This window comes from Plecotus auritus (genome assembly GCF_963455305.1).
Source record: "Plecotus auritus genome assembly, chromosome: 2".
Classification (NCBI taxonomy): Eukaryota; Metazoa; Chordata; class Mammalia; order Chiroptera; family Vespertilionidae; genus Plecotus; species Plecotus auritus.
The window spans coordinates 49,631,062-49,646,179 of record NC_137771.1 but is presented as its reverse complement, the minus strand read 5'-3'; the positions used below and the strand labels follow the sequence as shown (position 1 = coordinate 49,646,179).

Sequence of the window (15,118 nt, the reverse complement as noted above, 5' to 3'; positions counted from 1 at the left end):
CAGTTTTGATTAGCAGACACTCTGAGGTTGTAACACAGGGGAGGAATGCCATTAATGACCTCCCTCTGCTCCTTTCCACTGGCAAGGATCTTGGCCAGCCCCAGCTAGTCATAAAGGTTGTCAGGACACTACTAATGAAAGCTTCGGACCAGGGTGGGGTGAGCAACCTTAGATCTGAACTCGCTTTCAAGTCTGCGCTCAAGAGTCCTGGAGCTTCCTTACCCATCTCTTCCCTCCTGATAATTAAAAGCTGCCAGAGGTGACTTTAAGGGCACGATTCTCCCAGCTGACAGAAGAGAATCGTGAAAATGATTCTAAGCCCTGGATCCCCAGGCGTGCCTCAAGCCCCATTACTCATTCTGATTTCAGAGTTCAAATTCTTCTCTTAAAAAGAAGTACTTTGGAGCCAGGGGGAATCACAACTTGAGGTGTCCTTAGCTGCCATAGAGACATCACACATTTGAATAAAACAAGCTACATGGCCCAGACAACTCTCTTTGAGGAAAAGTATCGTAGAGTTCCAAAACAAAGGTTCCTATGGGTCTTTGGAAATGTTGGAAAAGGGCTGATCTGGGTGCCAGCACAAGCTCCATTGAAGAGCAGTTTTCTAAGAACAATGGGTAGGGTGCTTTAGAAGATGAAAACATTAGAAAAGCCAAAAGATCTCTCCTGTTTTTTATTCTGGCTTCTCCACAGCAAGAGGGGAATGTTTCACTGTAAATTGTGACTAATCAGAAATTCCCTTCGGCTTCTCAATGCTTCATTAAGTCTTTTGTTTCCAAGTATGTGGTTCCATCAAACTGTGAGGGAGCAAGGTTATGCCCCGTGCCCAACAGCCAGATTTATTCATCTAAATTAGTATTTTATAAGCTTCTGTTCATTCTCAGGGAGCCCATGCAGGAGTCTGCATCTACATTAATTTGCAATTTTAAAGAGAAATATAACATTAAAATGTGATACAATTTTCAATATAGCAAAACCATGGGTTTATAGCATATGTTGCTGGATTTTTTTTTTCATTTTCATTATTTTAAAATTAACATTTATATTTAAGAATATATATTGCTGTTGGATTTTAACACAGGTTAATGTAATTCTTTTGTATAAGTACAGGTGGTTATTTGACAATGAAACTGATCATTAAAAGCTGTCAGAGGTGACTTCAAGGACACTATTCACCCAGCAGACAGAAGACAATCCTGAAAATGGTTCTAAGCCTATGATTTGCATCATATAACAATAATTTTCATATCTGACTAGGTCTTTATGAGCCCTAATAGAGAATAAACACAGTCTTCCTCTTGGGTCCTTTGTTATCATAGTTTCAAATCTACCAGGTTCGTTCATTTAAATTAGATTAATTAAAGTCATTTTAAAAAGAGGCTTAATTATCAGAGAGCAATTTCACAAAGAATTAGATAGCTGAAGCAAAACAAGTTATAAACAAGAATGTTGTAGAAGAAATCAAGCCAATAGTAAAAATTTTAAGTGTAGGACTGCAATGAAGCCATATAGACTATATTCTTCATGGCATACTGCCACCAAGTGGTTAGGTCATTTCTTAAATAATACTTAATCATTTTTCATTAAAAAAGCAGTAACTATAATAAGAGAAAATAATCTTAACAGGGAAAATAAAAAGGAGAGAAAAAGAACCATCTCTAATCCCATCCCCATAACCTACTTGCTATTAGTAATTTATAGTATTTTCAAGTATTTTAACATACAAAAACATTTACAAACACAGAATGATCTACACACAAAGCTTTTATGACTGAAAAACTATTTATATCAGCTGTAATCATCAGTGTATTGCCTAATGTGCCAGAAAAGCCTCGTGGTATTTTTATTATTTATTTAATGTCTGCGTGTCATATCCATAATGAGATAATTCTGTCCCTGCAATGGAATATTAAATTATGCCTATTACTCTCACAGTACATACTTGAGTATACTCAGAAAACCCAAATTATCTCTACTTTGATAAAAACATTTTTATATAACTTATGTGCACTGACATTGGATACTAGAGTTAATCTTATAGAAGACAGTGTGTTCATAGGAAATGTACAGTGGTTTCAAACAAAAAAAAAAAATGTAGTCTCTTATACTTGGCCAAAAATAGAAACGTAACGTAACTACTTTTTTTTTTTTTTGGCTCACCAAATACCGGCATAATGTAATCAAATCTTCTGAAAAGGATTTGTTTTTTAAAGCAATAATGTATTCCATCTGTTTCTTATGGATGATGTCAAATCAATCTCCTCAGCCCTTCTTTCTACCCTGTCCACCAAGGGGCAAAGGGTGCTTTGTTATTCCTTGTAAGTGACCATTTACTGAGTAGTAATTATGTTCCAGATGATGTACTACACTTTACCTACCTCCTCTCATTTCACGCTCAACAACAACTTTATCAGGTGCATAGTGCTATTGTCCTTTTTATGGATGAGGAAACAAAGATGTAAAAAAGGATAAATGACTTTTTTACATAGGCAAAAAAGTCACATAGGTAGAAGTTGCAGAATGAAAATCTTCATCCAGTTCTGACCGTGTTGCTGGTCACTGGCCCCATTTGTTAATCACCTCACTTCTGCTGCAGGATGGCTCGGGATGGGGAGGCTCAGCCAGCCCCGAAAGCAGCCTCTCCCATGCTGAGACTTAGCCATTTCTCCTCCGGGGGCTGGCCACAGCGTGTTGGAGCTGCCTGGCCTTTGGGGCTCTGAACCCCACCACAGTGGGTTATGGTTGGGCTAACCCATTCAGCACTGATTCATAGAACATTCCAGCCAAGAATTATTTTTTTCTGAAAACCAGCTATTTTCCTTTATTATCCAAACAATGCATACTACTTGCAGACTGCTTGAAAAGTATAAGCATAGAAAAGAAAATACTGTTTTATATTTGTTCCCAAACAGGAAACAATTATTTTTATATTTGGTAACAATCCTTTGTGTATATCTGTACCCTAGTAGAGATCATGCTCTTTACTGTTTTTCTTTTTCATTAAATATTATATCCTGAACATTTCCTCATTTTATTAAAAATTGTTCAAACCATCCTAGTAATGACAATGTAATATTTCCTCATGTTGCTACTGTATTTGTTTAGTCCTTCCCCTGTTGAGGAATGGTGATGGTATCAGACATCAGCTCTGAATTCAGACAAAACTCACTGCAAGTCTGGATCCACTACTTGGAGTTGCATGGCTCTGGGCAACTTGCTTAACCTCTCTGTGACTCAGTTTCTTTGTTTATAAAATTGGATAATATCAGTACCTCACTTGTGAGATTTGATGAGATAGTTCGTATAATTCACTTAGTATCATGCCTTACGCAAATTAAAAGCTTAGTAAGTGTTTGCTACTGCTATTATTGAACTTTTAGGTTGCATTCCAAATCCTTACTATTATAATTAGCTTTTGAATAAATATCATTGTCCACAAATTGTCTCTCCATATCTCTGTTTATTTCCTGAGACTAGATTTCTGTACATGGAATTACTGGACCAAAGGTTATGGACATTTATAAGGTTCCTTTATTTACTTTTTCCCTTGCCAATCTTGCTGTCAACACTAACCAAGGTCTGCATCATAAAGGCTTTGACCAGAGCTGACACAAGGACCTTTCTAGACCGTTCTCTCAGAAGGTTCTAGATATTCAAGAAAAAAGGAGTCATATAAAAAGAGACAAAGGGTGTGTTTTTCAAATTATTGGAATTTTTTTCAACCCTTCTTTTCTTAAAACATAAACATCCCTTTTTTGGTTTATTTCTTATATCCTTCTCCTAATGAGCTCAGCTGCTTCACAGTATTTAAGTGTTATCTCCCCAGGCCAATTTTAGCTCCATCGTTGGAATTCAACATTATTGGGCTATGGGAAGAGATTTGACTCTAGTTCATGTCATTGGCAAAGAAAAAGGCAATGGCCAGACATATCAAACAGGCACCAGATGCCCAAGGCAGAGAAAAGGATATGTCAGAACAAATTCATTACCACACCTTGAAAAACAAGTCAAACAATGAATCATTTCATGGGTTACAGTGTCATCCTTGTATATTAAGGATAGAAGGGTGTGCCTAGACATATTCCAGAGATTATCTTCATGCCTATATTCCTAGCCTGTAAGTACTTCGTACATAGAGGGAGAAGAAGGCAATGAATATATGTATGGCACTCATATTGTTAAAGAGAAAGAGTAAGAAGAGGGAAAGGTTAAAAGCAACAGCCACCCAGGAAATTTTCTTAAGTGAAGACCACATAGAGGTGAAGGTCTGATGTCAATGTGTAGCATAACTTTATATGTAGAAATGAGCAACTTCCAAGTTTTACTCAGTGATTTAAGATTCTTCAAAAGTGCAGCCTTGCTCTCAAGCACAGCATGTACCTACTTCTTGAGTCTGAAGAGTCTAGTGAACATTTGCCATTTTTGTAGTTGCCCAGCACCGGGACATACTTCTTTGTGGGCATCCTAAAATAAGTAAGAGGCAGGTAGGGCTTTCCACTGTGGAAGCCTCAGTGGAGCATTAAGTAGCTTCGAGCAGATGATCTAAGCCTAGCTCATCAGATGCCCTCCTCCCCCAACCTGCACAGGACACACAGCTCCAGGAAATCACTAGGAATCCAATATGGGTGCAGCAGCTATATCCAAGGTCTGGTGACAGCAGCACCAGAGGGGTCTCCAGAGCACAGGGCTGGCAGTTCTTCTGAGGCCAAAATTTTGGCTGTGGTTCTGGCTCTAATGTCCCTTGGATCTTGCTTGTGACTATTTTGCCAGCCTTTCTCCTAATTTCTATCTTCCTAATAATTCTCTTTCTATTGAAGAGAACCAGATTTGATTTCTTTTGCTTGCACTTCCACAGTGAAGAGTAGAAATTGCAATAGTAGGTAGTAGGTGGATAGGTGAGAAGACGTAGCTGGACAAATAATGATCCCCCAAAGATGTCCATGTCCTAACCCCCAGAACCTTTGAGTATGTTACCTTTTATTGCAAAAGGGACTTGAGATGGGGAAATTATCTTAGATTATAAGGGTGGGTCCAGTGAAATCACAAGGTCTTTATAAAAAGAAGGCAGGAGAGTCAGAGAAAGAGGTTGGGAGATGCTATGCTTCTGGCTTTAAGATGGGGCCACAAGCCAAGAAATGCAAGCAGCCTCTAGAATCTGGAAAAGGCAATGAAACTGATCTCTCTTAAAGCCTCCAGAAGTAACACAGCCCTGCTGATACTTTGTTTTTAGCCCGATGATACTGATTTTGGATTTCTCACCTCCCGAACTATAAAATAATAAATTTGAATTGTTCTAAGCTACTACGTTTGTGATAACTTGTAACACCAGCAACAGGAAACTAATACAAGAGATTATTACTTCCTCATGGAAAAGCATAATTTTTAACCTCTATCAGTTGGTTGCAAACCTCAGATTGTGAAGCATTTTTTAGGGTTTTTTAAATTTATTTTTATAATTTTACAGAACTCTGGTGGTTTATTAGAAGAAGAAGAAATAAATGTAGATGAAGAGTCTAAAATGATTAGTATGTTAAGGAACATTGTATATCTGTTTAACCCAGTTTAGTAAATATGAATCTACAAATTTATAATCCATCTCAATATTGAATGAATCAGAAATCTGTAATTACAAACTGCAGACTTTTTGAAAAGTACATTCTGCCCAGCCAGTATGGCCCAGTGGTTTTCCTATGAACCAAGAACTCACGGTTCAATTCCCAGTTAGGGCACCTGCCCGGGTAGCCGGCTCATTCCCCAGTAGGGTGCGTGCAGGAGACAGCTGATCAACGATGTTTCTATTTCTCCCTCTACCTTCCTTTCTGAAATCAACAAAAATATAAGAAAACTACATTCTATGTGCTAACAGAATATTTGCCACCCCTTAATTTCATTATATTTAATATCACCTATATTTAGTTGCATTGATATAACATTTTTTTTTTCTTGTAGTCCCTAAAAGTCCTGAAAATTTAATGAGAATCTTTATGGAGTCATTGGTAATGCAACAACCAATAGTGTTTTGTGGGAACAAAATACAGTGTGGTTTAATATCTTGCTCATACTTGCCTGCCTTTGGAGAACTGTCAAAAAATTAAAAAGAATATTATGATTTCTCTGGGAAACTTTTCTACTGCAAATAGCAATTCAAGCAAGTTAATTAGTCATTATGAAATGTGACTGCCCTTCCCTCGGGCCTGTGACTTGTCGTTAAAGAGATTACAGAGCCTGCGCCTGTTCTTTACAAAGGCATCTGTATTACAGTACAGCATTGAAAACACTCCTGCCTGGAAGTCCTCTTTTCACCTTTTTTACATCAGTGGTAGTGAATTTAGGCAAATGACTTTCACATTTTCAGTGTTGGTTTTCTATGCTGACAAATTATCTTTTCCCCTCTGGGGCTCTTTCTGTTCTGCGTAGGGACAGCAGGAATTTTTACAGCTCTCCAGGTTGGTGGTCAAGAAGCTCCAACTTCAGCAGCCCTCAATGGTTCTCAGAGCTTCAGCTGAAACCTCACATCCAGAGGCAGGGCAGGGTCTAGGCAGAGGGATAACGTGGGACGCGATGGTTCACTGGAGCAATGGTCTCGCATCCCTGCTTCTGGGGATTCCGGGCTCCTGAAGTGGGCTGGGGTGGTTAGTGACTCAAGAAACAGTGGGCAGGAGGAAGAGGAAGCAGAGAGGTGACCAGATAGTACAAGAGAAAATGGCCTGAGGTTCTCAGAGCCAACCCTTCTCTGTCCCGCTCCAAAACCACTGCTAATGTAGCGTCTTCCAGTCCAAAAACATGGAATATCATGTTGATTTGTGTCTTTTCCAATTTATTTTATCAATGTCTCGTAGCTTTCCATGGATATGTCTTTCATCTTCTTGGTTAAATTAATCTTAAGCATATTATTGTTTTTGGTGCTATTATAAATGAGATTTTTTCTTAATTTCTTTTTTCGATAGTTCCTTGTTAGTATATAGAAGTGCAACTGATTTTTTTTTTTTTTGGATATTGATTTTTTATCTTGAAACTACTGAATTTGTTTATTCTAATAATGTTTGGTGGAGACTTTAGGGTTTTCTGTATATAAGATCATGTCACCTGCAAAAAAGAGACAGTTTAACTTTTTTCCCAATTTGCATATTTTTAAATTTTTCTTTTTCTTGCCTAATTGCCCTGGTTTGGACTTCTAATACTGTGTTAATAGAAGTGGTGAGGATGGGCATCCTTGTCTTGATTCTGATCGTAGAGGAAAAGCTTTTAGCGTTTTATTATTGAGTATGATGTTAGCTGTGGGTTTGTCATAAATGACCTGTATTATATTGAGCTACATTCCTTCTATACATAATTTGTTGAGAGCTTTTACCATGAAAGGATGTTGAATTTTGTCAAAAGCTTTTTCTGCATCTATTAACACAATCATATGATTTTATTCATTTTGTTAATGTGGTGTATCACATTTATTGATTTGCATATGATGAACCATTCTTTTTTATTTTTTATTTTTATTGATTTAAGAGAGGAAGGGAGAGAGAGAGAGAGAAACATCAATGATGAGAGAGAACCATTGATCGGTTGCTTCCTGCATGCCCCACACTGGGGATCAAGGCTGCAACCCAGGAATACGCCCTGACCAGGAATCGAACCATGACCTCCTGGTTCATAGGTCGACACTCAACCGCTGAGCCACGCCGGCTGGGTATGTTGAACCATTTTTGCATCCCAGGGATAAACCCCACTTGATAGTGGTGTACGGTCTTTTTAACCCACTGTTTAATTCTGCTCAGTTCTGTCTGCATATCCTGCCCACACCCAACACTGTTGTTCGAGACACTTGTCCCTCTTAGGGGGGGGGGTGTCTAACTTCTAGGTGCAGTGGTTCTTACACTTTACTGCAGAAGTATCACTTGGCTAGAGGCTGAGGAATCTGATTGTGAACTAATTTCCCAAGCATTTCTAATACAGATGGTCCACAGACCCCACTCTGGGAAGCACTGTGTTCTAGCCCCTTCACTGAACCAGGACCAGCTAAAACATGAATTGCCCTGTGGTGGTCCTGTTTTGGCCAAAGCCAACTTTTTCTCATCTCAGACTGCCCTATCCCAAGGTTCCTGGAGTCCTGCAGTTTCATTCTCATCACCTTAACCCAAGTCTGCTTCCACACCTTGTATTCATGCCAAAGTAGAAATAATTGATATCAAATTATGGTTCACTCTTTTCTCACGTGTTTGCATTTTCAAAACAAACATGACACTTCAAATGAAGTGCTGTTGGCATAGTTTTATTATTAGCTAATGTGTGGAGGAGGATTTGGTTCGGTGGCTGAAGGGGTGCTGACACAGGGCCCTCCTAGATCTCCTGGGAAGGAGACAGCAGAGCTGTCGTGCAGGTGCTAGAACCCCACAGCCTGTGTTAGGCCCTGGCTCTACCATTTACCAGCTTTGTAACAGTTGACAAAACTGTGCAATCTCCCTGTGTCTCTTATCTTTTTCATCTGCACAATTGGAATAATAATTACACTCCTGTAATTATTATCCTGATGAGTAAAGGGCAATTCATATGTAAAATGCTTATCATAGTGCCTAACACATAGAGAGCATCCAATAAATGTTAGCTATTATTATTTACTAGAGGCCCGATGCACGAAATTCGTGCAAGTGGCTCGGCCCTTGCAGCCCCGGCTTGGTCCGGAAGGTCATCTGGAAGGATGTCCGGAAGGTGATTCAGCTGTCCGGTCTCATTAGCATATTCCACTTTTATTATTATAGATTGTCCTGAGCTCACCCTGCATTCAGTCAGTTAATTAAGCTTTTGCTATTATACTAGCATAGAAAAAGGTGAGTTTCTAACTCAGAGAAACTTCTCCTGTGTGTTTGCTAAAACCTGATATTATATTCTGAGATTGATTTCTTGTTTTTTCTTTTTTATTATAAGGCTTTGTTTTCCAGTAAAGTCTAAATACTCTGAGGAAGGAAAAGAGAATAATAAATCATTTAACCCTCGCAATAAATGAGTTTGTTTGGTTTCTTTTGGAGACCAGGTTTTCAAAGGTTAAGGAAAGGCAGTATCCAGAGGGAAAGTGATAGAGAAGAATGTTAGGGGCCATACCTACTTCATGGTTTGCCCTGCAGTGCCCTCTGGGCAGAATTTTGAAAACACACATCTGTGTGTGTGTGTGTGTGTGTGTGTGTGTGTGTGTGTGTGTGTGTTTTCTTGTGTGTTGTTGTTGTTGTTTTAGAATTTTCATAAGAGTTAAATTGAGTTAAACATATGCCAGGGAGCAAGATCTCAAATGCTCCTGAGAATAACAGTTTTGCAGCTTTTAAAAATACATTTAAAATGAATAAAGAAATGTACATGGAGGTAGGAGAAAGCAGGGCGGGGATTAGATTACAGGTTAATTAACAAGATTATGTGCTCTCATGCCACCTTCGAGGGGTATTACTTCTAGTATTTCAAAGGTGTGCACAAGAACAATGAGCAGGGCTGGCTTAAAACCTTCCACTTATGAAGTTATAGGCCTGGGGAAAACACATTGTTTTGAGATTAATCAGTTCAGCTATCCACACATAATTTTAGCAAACAAAATAGGAAATTCCTTCATAGAGAGAGCATTACTGCCTGGCCTGTGTTCCTTCATATGTAAATAAACTTTTACTTACTGGGAAAGTTTGGCTGCTCAAAAAGCCCTATTATCAAACCAGTTGGTTAACTAAAGTAATAGGAATTATTTTTTTCAATTGTGAAACAATTGAAACTTCAGTTCTGAGGTTTCATTCTTACTGCTTTTATTTATATCTCCATTCATAGTGCTATGTAATTTACTGTTTTGTTATGCTTTTTTATTGACTGTCTTCTCTAGAATTAAGGGGTCTTTGTCTCCACTCACTGAGGTTCTGCAATTATCTAGCAACTGCCTGGTGCCTGGTAGTCCAAATGAACATGAGTGACTAAATGAGTATCTTTTCATGAATATCGTTTAAAAAGCAACTGATATTAAAGATTTACTAATGAGTAATTTGACAATTTGCAACAAGCATCATAAAATGTGCTTAACTCTTGAGCCAATAAGACCTAATGGCCAAAGGAGAATTTATATACAAAGCCTAGTCAAAGAAATTTATTGATAATGGGGAAAAATACAATCACCTACATATTGTTAAAATAGGGAAATTATTAAATATATTATTATACATCTATAAATTGGAGTGCTGTGCAGCCATTAAGTAGTTTTTAAAAATAAGAACTGTATTTGAACAGTATACACACTATAGTTCTTACCATTTAAAAATATGTGCAAAAAAATTAAAGTTAAATCCATTAAAATGTAAACAACTGTGATTTTTAGGTTATATATTATGATAGACTTGCCTTGCTTTTACAAATAGAAAAAAAGAGATACATTTTTAAAAAGATTTAATATTATCACTTTCCCTAACACACTTTCACTGTTTCTCATTTAATGTGTTTTAGACAGGAATTTGTACCAAAAGAAGTTTATGTTTCCTCTTAACTAACATGTTAAACTTTTATAGATGCAAGTTTTCAGGGATATTTTTTTATATATATATATATTTTATTGATTTTTTACAGAGAGGAAGGGAGAGGGATAGAGAGCCAGAAACATCGATGAGAGAGAAACATCGATCAGCTGCCTCCTGCACACCCCCCACTGGGGATGTGCCCACAACCAAGGTACGTGCCCTTGACCGGAATCGAACCTGGGACCTTTCAGTCCGCAGGCTGACGCTCTATCCACTGAGCCAAACCGGTTTCGGCTTCAGGGATATTTTAATGTGTTTTTGCCTCAAGGGATCCCCCCCTCCCCCACCAATTAGAAACCAATACTATACTTTAAATATAGGCTTGTTGCAAGGTAGCTGTGATGTTTTTATTCTTTCAATGTAAGGTTTAAAACCTTTACTTTTAAAGAAGAAAATTTGTGGTCCTGTACTTAACTTGTAGAATATTTTAGTAAACTGCTCCTCCACTTTGATGTAATTGGTTAAAGAAATTGATGAGATTGCTGAGGGCTATTGGTAAGAAAACGTGTGTTCTAGTTTAGGCGCTATTACTCAATAGCAATGTGTGATTTAGAAAATCATACCTCACTTTTTTCATTTGTAAAATGTTGCCAATTACATTGCCAAATATGGCTGATGTAAAAATCAAACAAGATTATGCATAGTAGTACTTTGTAAGTGGTAAGTATATGTTAGCTATCAATTTGAATAATCTTGTTAGACAGTTCGACATTTCATTTAAAAATAATTTAGTTACCAATTAAATTATGACTATTATAAATGTCATCTAGAGTCCTAAGAATTTTTAACAATATCAACTTAAGACAGAATGTTTTCAATTAAAAACTAACTTTTAAAAAAGAGACTTGGTATTGCAAATGATTCCCTTAATAAAGTGTTTCTACATCAAAATTACAGCTAAACTACAGAACAACCATCATTCAGAACTGTCTGAAATCTGGCTTAATGGAAGTCCTACAACTAGGGAATTAAAGAAAAAGCTACATCAAGGCTGGTAGGAGGGGTGGACATGCAGAATGGGCTGGTCCCACACCCACATGTATGGGATAAAAACTGGAAGGGATATCTCAGCTGCAGAGATATCCCCTGAGGAGCAAGGGGTCCCAGCCCCACACCAGACCCTCCAGTCCAGGGTTCCAATGCCAGGAAGAGAAGTCCCCACAACTTCTGGCTGTAAAAACTAGTGGGAATTGAGGCTGAGGGAGATGGAAGGTCCTGGATTCCTAGGCAGTTCCTCTTTAAGGGTTTACACACGGACTTCCTCAGACTCACTCCCTCTGAGTTCCAACACCAGGGCAGCAGCTTCAAAGGCACCAAAACATATGGGGAGGAACTGAATTACCTGACATCAGGGTGGGAGCTGGGGCAAAGGGGTAGCTTTCTGCCAGACAGTTGGCAGAGGCCATTGTTCCTTTGATGAGCCTCTCCCCAACTGAACCAGCAGGTGGGCTTCATATCTGAGACTCCATCAACCTGACTCCCACTGTTTGCCCTGCCCTGGTGATGCTCTGAGACCCCACCCCACCCAACTTGCAGGTCAACCCACACTGTTCCCACTTTTTCCATACGAATTCCCTGTCTTGCTTGGCTCATGCTTGAGGTTTTTCCAAAATCTCTCAAACAAGCAGCATCTGGCCTTGGCATACCCTGTATTCTCCCAAAGTGGCTCCAGATGCAACGCTAGTCGCAGCTGTCCTTGCTTCACAGCCTGGCCTGGCCTGGGACCCTCCAAACCCAGCACAAGTAGTAGCCATCTGCAGATCACTTGGTAGCTCATGCCAGTGCCCTGGACAGAACTCAGGTGGTGGCTGACCTTGGCCTGCACCTCCTGGGAGTCCCCAGAGCCACCACACCCAATAGCTTGAGACCACATGAAACACCCCCCCAAAAAACCTCTACAAGTGACACATGCAAGGGGCACCAGACCCCCACTGAAATAAAGTCTGCTCAGTGGGGTGGTTCCTGCACAGCTGATCCTCCACAGGAGTCAGTGGTTGAAGACAGTCCTTGAAGCTGATTGGCCTGGGGGCAAATCCCTCCCATTGACATGCCAACAGCAATCAAAGCTCAACTGCAATAGGAGGGTATACACAGCTCACACAGGGAGTAGGGCGCATCTCAAGTGCCCAGCTTGGGTGATAGGGGAGGCTGTGCCACTGGACCCTACAAAACATTGATTACATTAGGCCACTCTTCCAAGACAGGGAGGGGTAGCAGTTCTATTTAATACATAGAAACAAACACAGGGAAGCAGCCAAAATGAGGAGACAAAGAAACATGTTCCAAATGAAAGAACAGAACAAACCTCCAGAAAAAGAACTAAACCAAATGGAGACAAGCCAAATACTAGATGCAGAATTCAAAACACTGGTTATAAGGATGCTCAATGAATTTAGTGAGAACGTCATAAATGAAGGATACATTAACTGAAATGGAGAATTATTTATAGAGAATCCATGGTAGAGTAAAGGAAGCTGAGAATCAAATCAGTGACTTGTAATATAAGGAAGCAAAAAAACACCCAATCAGAACAGCAAAAAGAAAAAAGAATCCAAAACAATGAAGATAGTGTCAAGAGTTTCTGGGACAACTTCAAGCATACCAACATTCACATCATGGGGTACTGGAAGGAAAACAGAGAGAGCAAGAAATTGAAAACCTATTTGAAAAAAATGATAACAGAAAACTTCTCTAACTTGGTGAAGGAAATACAAGTCCAGCAAGTGCAGAGTCCCAAATAAGATGACCCCCAAAAGGCCCAAACCAAAGCACATCATAGTTAAAATGCAAAAGATTAAAGACAAAGAGAGAATCTTAAAAGCAGTGGGATAAAAGCTTCTGAAGCCCTGGCCTGCCTTGGCCTCTGCTTAAGGCTACAAAGTTTCAATTATAGAAGATAAATAAATTCCAACAGAAATGGCTGCTGCCACAGAGCGAGCAGGCTTGGCTCCGCTCCAGGCTACAAAGTTTCAATTGTAGAAGATAAATAAATCCCAGATCCCAGGGCCTCTACTTGGGACACCAGGGGGCGTGGCTGTCCTGCAAACCACCACAGGCCCCTCACCCGGGCCGCCCCACACCCCAAGGGAATCCCCCCACCCTGATCCGGGACACCCTTCAGGGCAAACCAGCTGGCCCCCACCCATGCACCAGGCCTCTATCCTATCTAATAAAAGAGTAATATGCAGATTGACCATCACTCCAACACACAAGATTGCTGTCCCCATGTGGTCAAAGATGGCTGCCCCCATGTGGACACAAGATGGCCACCACAAGATGGCCAGCAGGGGAGGGCAGTCGGGAGGGATCAGGCCTGCAAGGGAGGGCAGTTAGGGGTGACCAGGCCTGCAAGGGAGGGAAGTTGGGGGGGACCCCGGCCTGCAGGGGAGAGCAGTTGGGGGGGACCAGGCCTGCAGGGGAGGGCAGTTAGGGGCAAACAGGCTGGCAGGGGAGCAGTTAGCCATCAATCAGGCTGGCAGGGGAGTGGATAAGGGGTGATCAGGCTGGCAGGCAGAAGTGGTTAGGGGCAATCAGGAAGGCAGGCAGGCGAGCAGTTGGGAGCCAGCAGTCCTGGATTGTGAGAGGGATGTCCGACTGCCTGTTTAGGCCCGATCCTGGTGGGATCATCCCTCAAGGGGTCCCAGATTGGAGAGGGTGCAGTCTGGGCTGAGGGACACCCCCTCCCCTTCCCCCCTCCCTCCCCCCCCCCCATGCACGAATTTCATGCTCCAGGCCTCTAGTGGGGATATAAAGTACAGCATAGGGAATATAGTCAATAAAATTCTAGTAACTATGTATGGTGTCAGATGCGTGTGAGATTTATCAGATGATCACTTAGTAAGTTATATAATGTCTAATCATTGAAGTGTACACCTGAAACTAACATAATAATGTATGTCAACCATAATTTAAAAAATTTGTATGATTTTTAAAAATGCATTTCTGAAATTTGGGCTTTAGGGGGCGCCAAAAGAACTTTTAACCCAGTCTTTGGGTCTTGGCATTCTCTACATGCTGGTTGGTTGGTCACCAATATTTATAATGAATGTTAAACTGCTTCGAAAACATAAAACACAATTACAAGATGCTATCCTATAATAAAGATGATATTAACAATAGAGAGATTATAATTAAGTTTTTCTGTTCTGAAAAGAAAAAATTAAATCTTTTGTATAAGCTACCTATACTAGGGAGACATCTTCAGAATAATGGGGCAATTATGAAATATTATGATAATTACAATAGGTTCATTTTATTGTGTGCTTACAATTGAAGTCTATTTGGCTAAGATTTTATTAAATGATGTGTAAATATCTAGAATATTAAGCTAATAATATTAAGAGCAGAGAAATATCTAAATATAAACAACAGCTTAGCAAAATTTTATTAAGAGAATTAAATAATTTCGTATTTAAGTGCTTTAACTCTTTCAGCTTGTTTTGCATATAGTAGGTAATCAATATGATTTGATTTGTGTCAGCTTTTCTTTTTTTTTTTTTTTCAAATTTTTATTAAGGTATTATATGTGTACATACCTTACCATTGCCCCCCCACCCCACTCCCATACATGCCCTCACCCCCCAATG

At 39.7% G+C, this 15,118-nt stretch overlaps 1 protein-coding gene across 1 annotated transcript in view; it reads right to left on the bottom strand.

The window, feature by feature from the left end:
- IL23R (interleukin 23 receptor) overlaps window positions 1–15,118 on the bottom strand; it is a gene marked incomplete at both ends in the record, with an annotated part of 69,415 nt that overhangs the window by 11,227 nt on the left and 43,070 nt on the right. The window lies entirely within an intron of this gene.